The sequence below is a fragment of the Chamaea fasciata genome, unplaced genomic scaffold (assembly GCF_029207755.1).
Source record: "Chamaea fasciata isolate MVZ Bird 193981 ecotype frontalis unplaced genomic scaffold, bChaFas1.0.hap1 SCAF_1, whole genome shotgun sequence".
NCBI lineage: Eukaryota > Metazoa > Chordata > Aves > Passeriformes > Sylviidae > Chamaea > Chamaea fasciata.
This window is the reverse complement of record NW_027094086.1, coordinates 1,354,851-1,364,194: the sequence shown is the minus strand read 5'-3', so window position 1 is coordinate 1,364,194 and position 9,344 is coordinate 1,354,851. Positions and strand designations below refer to the sequence as shown.

Below are 9,344 nucleotides of genomic sequence, written 5' to 3'. Positions count from 1 at the left end.
CCAGGTTGTTCTCTGATACGACTTCACTTATTCCTCATTCGAGGCACGAGGTATAATTTGTACATCTTTATATTTTGTTCCTGTGAGTAAAACCCAATATTTACTAACTGATGCTCAGCCAGCTCCTTCTCCCTTCTCTGTCTTGATTTGAGCATTTCTTTGTAGAATCCTCTGATTCCATGTCCTGCTCTTGACTTTCTTCCCTTCTCAGTTTGGCAGCTGCTTTTAAGCGTGAGTGGGTATTTGGGAGGATTGGCATGGAAGGTTCATATCAGGGAGGGCAGAATACACAACCAAACCATTGGAGCAGTGCAATGTCATCAGTGAGGTCATTGCCTGACATTTATGTGCTGTGGTTTGTGGATGTGTTTTGAAGAGGGGCCTCATTCCCTCCCAGCCCTGCCAGGCTGCTCCGGGATTTGCAGATGTGCTGGCAGTGTTGCCGCTGCCCTCACCTTTCATCCCTCCCCATACAGATCCCACCTGCCCAAGCTTGAAACAAGACCTGACCTTTCCTGTTGAGTGTGCTCTGTGGGTGTCTTGGTGCTCCTGTGACTTTGAAAGTTTTTATGTCTGGGGCATTTTGGATTTTAACATGGGCTGTGTGCCAAAACCGGAGGCCACTTGTGACTGTGAGAAAGAGGATTTGGAGGCCACCCAGGATTGTTGGTGGGCATTGCATGATCCTCCAAAACAACCCAGGCAAGTCCAGATTGTGTATGTGCCCAGCTTGGACACCTGAGAAAGGTCTGAAGGGACAGACCTGGAGGCTTGTGGTCAGTGTCCCAAAGTCCTGACGGCAGCATGTCCCCAGTGCTGGATCCTTTTGTCCAACATAGAAAACCTGACAGGTGCTGGACATCTGCCGGGGTTCTGTAAAGGGCAGAATGGAGTTCTGCCAGGTGTTGTTTGTTGGGCAGGGTCATCCTGGGTAGGAAGGAACGTCTGGGTACCAGTTGGAACAATTGTTTTTGTCTCTGCAAAAGCTGTTTGTTCTGTGGTTGTGGTTGAGAAGAAATGGAGCAGGATGTGTCCCTGTGTGGGAAACGGGACCCGAAGTATCCAGGTTAGGATTGGGAAAAGCGTTATGACTGAGGAGGGAGAAGTGGCTTTTGCCATCTGCTCATCACTGGTGAGGTCCCACGTGAGGTGTTGTGGGCAGTTCTGGGCTCTCCAGTGAGAAAATGAAGCAGATTTAGTGAATCCAGACGGGTTCAGGACAGCAAGACACCCAAGAGTTGGGAGAACCATTCCTAGAGGATAGGCTGAGACAGCTGGGACTGACAGTGGACAAGGATGGATGGGGGGTGTGATCAGTGTGTGCAAATCCCTGATGGCAGGGAGTGAAGTGAAGGAGCCTGGCTGTTCATAGCAGTGCTCACGTGCAGGGCGAGAGAGCAAGGGCACGAGTGAAAACAAATAGAATTCCCTAGCCAAAGAATAATAGAGTGTTTCATTGTGAGGATGGCCCGAGTGTGGAAGAAATGCTGGAGTGTTTGTCCTGAGAGATGGAAGAGTGAACTGTCCATGGTGCTGGAAATCCTGCCCTTGATGACTCTGTTTGAGCAGGGCAGTGGAAGCACATGCACTCCAGATTTCCTGCCCAAGTGGTTGATGCAGTTCCTCAGTTGGCTTGAATGGCCTGAGTTGAAATTCTGGAAAGTTGGATTTTGGGATTTTAGTCTACAGTAATGCATGTGGGTCAAGATGGAGGATTTTGGGTGTTGTCTAAGTCCTTCAACTACTTCTCCATTCTTCTTCATGGGTTTAGGTGGTTTTCAGTAGTTGGTTGATGGAGCCTGTTTTGTAGACTTCAGGTAGTCAGTTATTGGGTATAAAGGGAAAATAATTTAGGTAGCATTTCATAATTACAGAGATTGTCCTTGAAAAGACCTTGTAGAGTTAGAGAGGTAAGCCATTTTACTACATTTCTCTAGCTTGCTAGTAGGAGCTAATGTCTAGTGAGTCTGTAAATAGAGAAGATTTAGTAACCAACCAAGTTCGAACTCAACCTCTGGATTTCCCATGTATTCTTCATCCTGATCTTGGTAGAGAGAAAAAGAAGCCAGAACTGTCACAGATCTGCTGCTGCTAAGACAGTTTATCTAGTGTGCACTGGCATGGAAAGGCTTTACCAGAGCTGTACCTGAGAGAGCATTAACGTGTCCAAGGCTTTGGTGTACCAGAGATGTGTGTGACAGACTCTGCAAGGTGTTCCCTCCTCTGCTTCCCATGCCAGACTCTGTTATTAGTTGTCTTGACATATTTGTGAGGGAAAATGTTGTCGGTCCATTTTACGTACCCCAATGTCCTGTTGAGCAATGGAATGTACTCATGAGGGTGCGAGACTATTTGATTTAAAAAAGAACAGGAGGCGTGTCAGGCTTTGATGCATGAAAAGTTTATTGAGGCAAAGGAATGAAGAGGCAGGAGAAAGAAGTGGAAGGAATCGAGTGCAAGGTGCAAGTAGAGGGACCATCAGCTGAGGATATTTTCTTGCAGGAGTTGTTGCAGAATCCCAAGCTGGTGGCGTCAGGAGTGGTGCTGAGATCCCTTAGCAGATGTAGCCGCCCCTTCTGCCGTAGCAGCCCAGGCCTCCCAGGCCGTAGCCAAATCCACGGCCATAGCCAAGGCCGTAGCCAAAGCCACCAAATCCCCCAGAGATGGGCTGTCCCTGCACACTGAGTTCACTGCCCACAGCAGCCGAGGAGGTGGATCCGACGGCGGTGTTCTGGGGGAAGGAGGTCATGATGGGTCCTGGCAGGGTGACCAGCACAGGGGAAGGGTCGATGATGACGCGGGAATCCTGGCATTGCAGGGCACAGGGCTCGTTGCAGCTGTTGGCCAGTGGGGTGGGTCCGCAGGGACTGCAGATGTTGTTGCAGGCCATGGGTGTGGTGTGGAGGGTCCCTGGAAGAGAGAGGGAGAGAAGCAGGGCATGGTCATGGGGATGCGGGGACTGATGGAGCGTACAGGCTGTTGTGGGACTGTGGGATGGAGTGAGAGCTGCTGAGGCTGGGGCTGAGCGTGCATGAAGGGAAGGGCCAGGGTACAGGAGTAGGAGGGTCAGGGGTTTGAGACTCACCTTGTTGTCCGCAGGAGCAGGAGGAGAAGGCGTCAGGAAAGTGTGTGAGGGAGAGAGGCTCTGGGCCGGCTTTTATGCTGCTCCTGGAGGGGTGGGACAGCCTTGTCCCATGGCCTTGGGGCATTTTACATGCTGCAGCTCTTGCCTGGTGAGTCCTGAGGTGGGGAATGTTTTTCTTTATGCAGTTCCCTGTCCTTCCCTTGGGGACGTGTCCGTCTGACCTTGGAGACAGCTTTAAAGGGAGAGTTGGGATTTGATTGTTCACTGTGTGTCAGGGAGGGCCGAATAAACAAACAGAGCCCGGGAGATTTGCAATGTCATCAGTGATGTCATTTTGTGGCACTCGTGTGCTGTGGTTTGTGGCTTCCTTCTGATGACTGGGACTCTGTTCTGTGCCGCTGAATGTCCATCAGTCCTTGTGTTGCACTCAGGAATGCTGAGGGAGCTGCTGATGTCCTGGGGAGGTCACTCTGCAAGAGTTGGGAAAGGTCCTATTGCCTAGGAGCAGGTTCTGATGGATGAAAGGGAGCTCATCCCCTTGTGTCTTCAGCGGGGTGAAGTGACAGCATCTGGAAAACGCGAGGCTGGTCAGGCTGAACTTGTTCCATTTTTATGGTCCATTTGGATTTCTCTACTTTACATGACAATGTACTCAGCCAGTTAAAGTGTACTTCTTGACCTCATTCAGAAATCAAAAAAACAAACAACACAACTGGCCTGATCCCTTTTTCCCCCAGGTCGTTCTCTGATACGACTTCACTTATTCCACATTCAAGGCACGAGGTATAATTTGTACATCTTTATATTTTGTTCCTGTGAGTAAAATCCAATATTTACTAACTGATGCTCAGCCAGCTCCTTCTCCCTTCTCTGTCTTGATTTGAGCATTTCTTTGTAGAATCCTCTGATTCCATGTCCTGCTCTTGACTTTCTTCCCTTCTCAGTTTGGCAGCTGCTTTTAAGCGTGAGTGGGTATTTGGGAGGATTGGCATGGAAGGTTCATATCAGGGAGGGCAGAATACACAACCAAACCATTGGAGCAGTGCAATGTCATCAGTGAGGTCATTGCCTGACATTTATGTGCTGTGGTTTGTGGATGTGTTTTGAAGAGGGGCCTCATTCCCTCCCAGCCCTGCCAGGCTGCTCCGGGATTTGCAGATGTGCTGGCAGTGTTGCCGCTGCCCTCACATTTCATCCCTCCCCATACAGATCCCACCTGCCCAAGCTTGAAACAAGACCTGACCTTTCCTGTTGAGTGTGCTCTGTGGGTGTCTTGGTGCTCCTGTGACTTTGAAAGTTTTGATATCTGGGGCATTTTGGATTTTTACACGGGCTGTGTGCCAAAACCGGAGGCCACTTGTGACTGTGAGAAAGAGGATTTGGAGGCCACCCAGGATTGTTGGTGGGCATTGCATGATCCTCCAAAACAACCCAGGCAAGTCCAGATTGTGTATGTGCCCAGCTTGGACACCTGAGAAAGGTCTGAAGGGACAGACCTGGAGGCTTGTGGTCCATGTCCCAATGTTCAGATGGCAGCATGTCCCCAGTTCTGGATCCTTTTGGCCAACATAGAAAACCTGACAGGTGCTGGACATCTGCCGGGGTTCTGTAAAGGGCAGAATGGAGTTCTGCCAGGTGTTGTTTGTTGGGCAGAGTCATCCTGGGTAGGAAGGAACGTCTGGGTACCAGTTGGAACAATTGTTTTTGTCTCTGCAAAAGCTGTTTGTTCTGTGGTTGTGGTTTAGAAGAAATGGAGCAGGATGTGTCCCTGTGTGGGAAACGGGACCCGAAGTATCCAGGTTAGGATTGGGAAAAGCGTTATGACTGAGGAGGGAGAAGTGGCTTTTGCCATCTGCTCATCACTGGTGAGGTCCCACATGAGGTGTTGTGGGCAGTTCTGGCCTCTACAGTGAGAAAATGAAGCAGATTTAGTGAATCCAGACGGGTTCAGGACAGCAAGACACCCAAGAGTTGGGAGAACCATTCCTAGAGGATAGGCTGAGACAGCTGGGACTGACAGTGGACAAGGATGGATGGGAGGTGTGATCAGTGTGTGCAAATCCCTGATGGCAGGGAGTGAAGTGAAGGAGCCTGGCTGTTCATAGCAGTGCTCCCGTGCAGGGCAAGAGAGCAAGGGCAGAAGTGAAAACAAATAGAATTCCCTAGGCAAAGAATAATAGAGTGTTTAATTGTGAGGATGGCCCGAGTGTGGAAGAAATGCTGGAGTGTTTGTCCTGAGAGATGGAAGACTGAACTGTCCATGGTGCTGGAAATCCTGCCCTTGATGACTCTGTTTGAGCAGGGCAGTGGAAGCACATGCACTCCAGATTTCCTGCCCAAGTGGTTGATGCAGTTCCTCAGTTGGCTTGAATGGCCTGAGTTGAAATTCTGGAAAGTTGGATTTTGGGATTTTAGTCTACAGTAATGCATGTGGGTCAAGATGGAGGATTTTGGGTGTTGTCTAAGTCCTTCAACTACTTTTCTGTTCTTCTTCATGGGTTTAGGTGGTATTCAGTAGTTGGTTGATGGAGCCCGTTTTGCAGACTTCAGGTAGTTAGTTATTGGGTTTAAAGTGAAAATAATTTAGGTAGCATTTCATAATTACAGAGATTGTCCTTGAAAAGACCTTGTAGAGTTAGAGAGGTAAGCCATTTTACTACATTTCTCTAGCTTGCTAGTAGGCGCTAATGTCTAGTGAGTCTGTAAATAGAGAAGATTTAGTAACCAACAAAGTTCGAACTCAACCTCTGGATTTCCCATGTATTCTTCATCCTGATCTTGGTAGAGAGAAAAAGAAGCCAGAACTGTCACAGATCTGCTGCTGCTAAGACAGTTTATCTAGTGTGCACTGGCATGGAAAGGCTTTACCAGAGCTGTACCTGAGAGAGCATTAACGTGTCCAAGGCTTTGGTGTACCAGAGATGTGTGTGACAGATTCTGCAAGGTGTTCCCTCCTCTGCTTCCCATGCCAGACTCTGTTATTAGTTGTCTTGACATATTTGTGAGGGAAAATGTTGTCGGTCCATTTTACGTACCCCAATGTCCTGTTGAGCAATGGAATGTACTCATGAGGGTGGGAGACTATTTGATTTAAAAAAGAACAGGAGGCGTGTCAGGCTTTGATGCAGGAGAAGTTTATTGAGGCAAAGGAATGAAGAGGCAGGAGAAAGAAGTGGAAGGAATCGAGTGCAAGGTGCAAGTAGAGGGACCATCAGCTGAGGATATTTTGTTGCAGGAGTTGTTGCAGAATCCCAAGCTGGTGGCGTCAGGAGTGGTGCTGAGATCCCTCAGCAGATGGAGCCGCCCCTTCTGCCGTAGCAGCCCAGGCCTCCCAGGCCGTAGCCAAATCCACGGCCATAGCCAAGGCCGTAGCCAAAGCCACCAAATCCCCCAGAGATGGGCTGTCCCTGCACACTGAGTTCACTGCCCACAGCAGCCGAGGAGGTGGATCCGACGGCGGTGTTCTGGGGGAAGGAGGTCATGATGGGTCCTGGCAGGGTGACCAGCACAGGGGAAGGGTCGATGATGACGCGGGAATCCTGGCATTGCAGGGCACAGGGCTCGTTGCAGCTGTTGGCCAGTGGGGTGGGTCCGCAGGGACTGCAGATGTTGTTGCAGGCCATGGGTGTGGTGTGGAGGGTCCCTGGAAGAGAGAGGGAGAGAAGCAGGGCATGGTCATGGGGATGCGGGGACTGATGGAGCGTACAGGCTGTTGTGGGACTGTGGGATGGAGTGAGAGCTGCTGAGGCTGGGGCTGAGCGTGCATGAAGGGAAGGGCCAGGGTACAGGAGTAGGAGGGTCAGGGGTTTGAGACTCACCTTGTTGTCCGCAGGAGCAGGAGGAGAAGGCGTCAGGAAAGTGTGTGAGGGAGAGAGGCTCTGGGCCGGCTTTTATGCTGCTCCTGGAGGGGTGGGACAGCCTTGTCCCATGGCCTTGGGGCATTTTACATGCTGCAGCTCTTGCCTGGTGAGTCCTGAGGTGGGGAATGTTTTTCTTTATGCAGTTCCCTGTCCTTCCCTTGGGGACGTGTCCGTCTGACCTTGGAGACAGCTTTAAAGGGAGAGTTGGGATTTGATTGTTCACTGTGTGTCAGGGAGGGCCGAATAAACAAACAGAGCCCGGGAGATTTGCAATGTCATCAGTGATGTCATTTTGTGGCACTCGTGTGCTGTGGTTTGTGGCTTCCTTCTGATGACTGGGACTCTGTTCTGTGCCGCTGAATGTCCATCAGTCCTTGTGTTGCACTCAGGAATGCTGAGGGAGCTGCTGATGTCCTGGGGAGGTCACTCTGCAAGAGTTGGGAAAGGTCCTATTGCCTAGGAGCAGGTTCTGATGGATGAAAGGGAGCTCATCCCCTTGTGTCTTCAGCGGGGTGAAGTGACAGCATCTGGAAAACGCGAGGCTGGTCAGGCTGAACTTGTTCCATTTTTATGGTCCATTTGGATTTCTCTACTTTACATGACAATGTACTCAGCCAGTTAAAGTGTACTTCTTGACCTCATTCAGAAATCAAAAAAACAAACAACACAACTGGCCTGATCCCTTTTTCCCCCAGGTCGTTCTCTGATACGACTTCACTTATTCCACATTCAAGGCACGAGGTATAATTTGTACATCTTTATATTTTGTTCCTGTGAGTAAAATCCAATATTTACTAACTGATGCTCAGCCAGCTCCTTCTCCCTTCTCTGTCTTGATTTGAGCATTTCTTTGTAGAATCCTCTGATTCCATGTCCTGCTCTTGACTTTCTTCCCTTCTCAGTTTGGCAGCTGCTTTTAAGCGTGAGTGGGTATTTGGGAGGATTGGCATGGAAGGTTCATATCAGGGAGGGCAGAATACACAACCAAACCATTGGAGCAGTGCAATGTCATCAGTGAGGTCATTGCCTGACATTTATGTGCTGTGGTTTGTGGATGTGTTTTGAAGAGGGGCCTCATTCCCTCCCAGCCCTGCCAGGCTGCTCCGGGATTTGCAGATGTGCTGGCAGTGTTGCCGCTGCCCTCACATTTCATCCCTCCCCATACAGATCCCACCTGCCCAAGCTTGAAACAAGACCTGACCTTTCCTGTTGAGTGTGCTCTGTGGGTGTCTTGGTGCTCCTGTGACTTTGAAAGTTTTGATATCTGGGGCATTTTGGATTTTTACACGGGCTGTGTGCCAAAACCGGAGGCCACTTGTGACTGTGAGAAAGAGGATTTGGAGGCCACCCAGGATTGTTGGTGGGCATTGCATGATCCTCCAAAACAACCCAGGCAAGTCCAGATTGTGTATGTGCCCAGCTTGGACACCTGAGAAAGGTCTGAAGGGACAGACCTGGAGGCTTGTGGTCCATGTCCCAATGTTCAGATGGCAGCATGTCCCCAGTTCTGGATCCTTTTGGCCAACATAGAAAACCTGACAGGTGCTGGACATCTGCCGGGGTTCTGTAAAGGGCAGAATGGAGTTCTGCCAGGTGTTGTTTGTTGGGCAGAGTCATCCTGGGTAGGAAGGAACGTCTGGGTACCAGTTGGAACAATTGTTTTTGTCTCTGCAAAAGCTGTTTGTTCTGTGGTTGTGGTTTAGAAGAAATGGAGCAGGATGTGTCCCTGTGTGGGAAACGGGACCCGAAGTATCCAGGTTAGGATTGGGAAAAGCGTTATGACTGAGGAGGGAGAAGTGGCTTTTGCCATCTGCTCATCACTGGTGAGGTCCCACATGAGGTGTTGTGGGCAGTTCTGGCCTCTACAGTGAGAAAATGAAGCAGATTTAGTGAATCCAGACGGGTTCAGGACAGCAAGACACCCAAGAGTTGGGAGAACCATTCCTAGAGGATAGGCTGAGACAGCTGGGACTGACAGTGGACAAGGATGGATGGGAGGTGTGATCAGTGTGTGCAAATCCCTGATGGCAGGGAGTGAAGTGAAGGAGCCTGGCTGTTCATAGCAGTGCTCCCGTGCAGGGCAAGAGAGCAAGGGCAGAAGTGAAAACAAATAGAATTCCCTAGGCAAAGAATAATAGAGTGTTTAATTGTGAGGATGGCCCGAGTGTGGAAGAAATGCTGGAGTGTTTGTCCTGAGAGATGGAAGACTGAACTGTCCATGGTGCTGGAAATCCTGCCCTTGATGACTCTGTTTGAGCAGGGCAGTGGAAGCACATGCACTCCAGATTTCCTGCCCAAGTGGTTGATGCAGTTCCTCAGTTGGCTTGAATGGCCTGAGTTGAAATTCTGGAAAGTTGGATTTTGGGATTTTAGTCTACAGTAATGCATGTGGGTCAAGA

The 9,344-nt window shown here is 49.9% G+C and overlaps 2 pseudogenes; both read right to left on the bottom strand.

The window, feature by feature from the left end:
• Window positions 1–2,554: 2,554 nt before the first annotated feature.
• On the bottom strand, window positions 2,555–3,209 carry LOC136301051 (feather beta keratin-like; annotated as a pseudogene).
• Window positions 3,210–6,372: 3,163 nt separating this feature from the next.
• Window positions 6,373–7,027, bottom strand: LOC136301043 (feather beta keratin-like; annotated as a pseudogene).
• Between the last annotated feature and the right edge of the window lie 2,317 nt (window positions 7,028–9,344).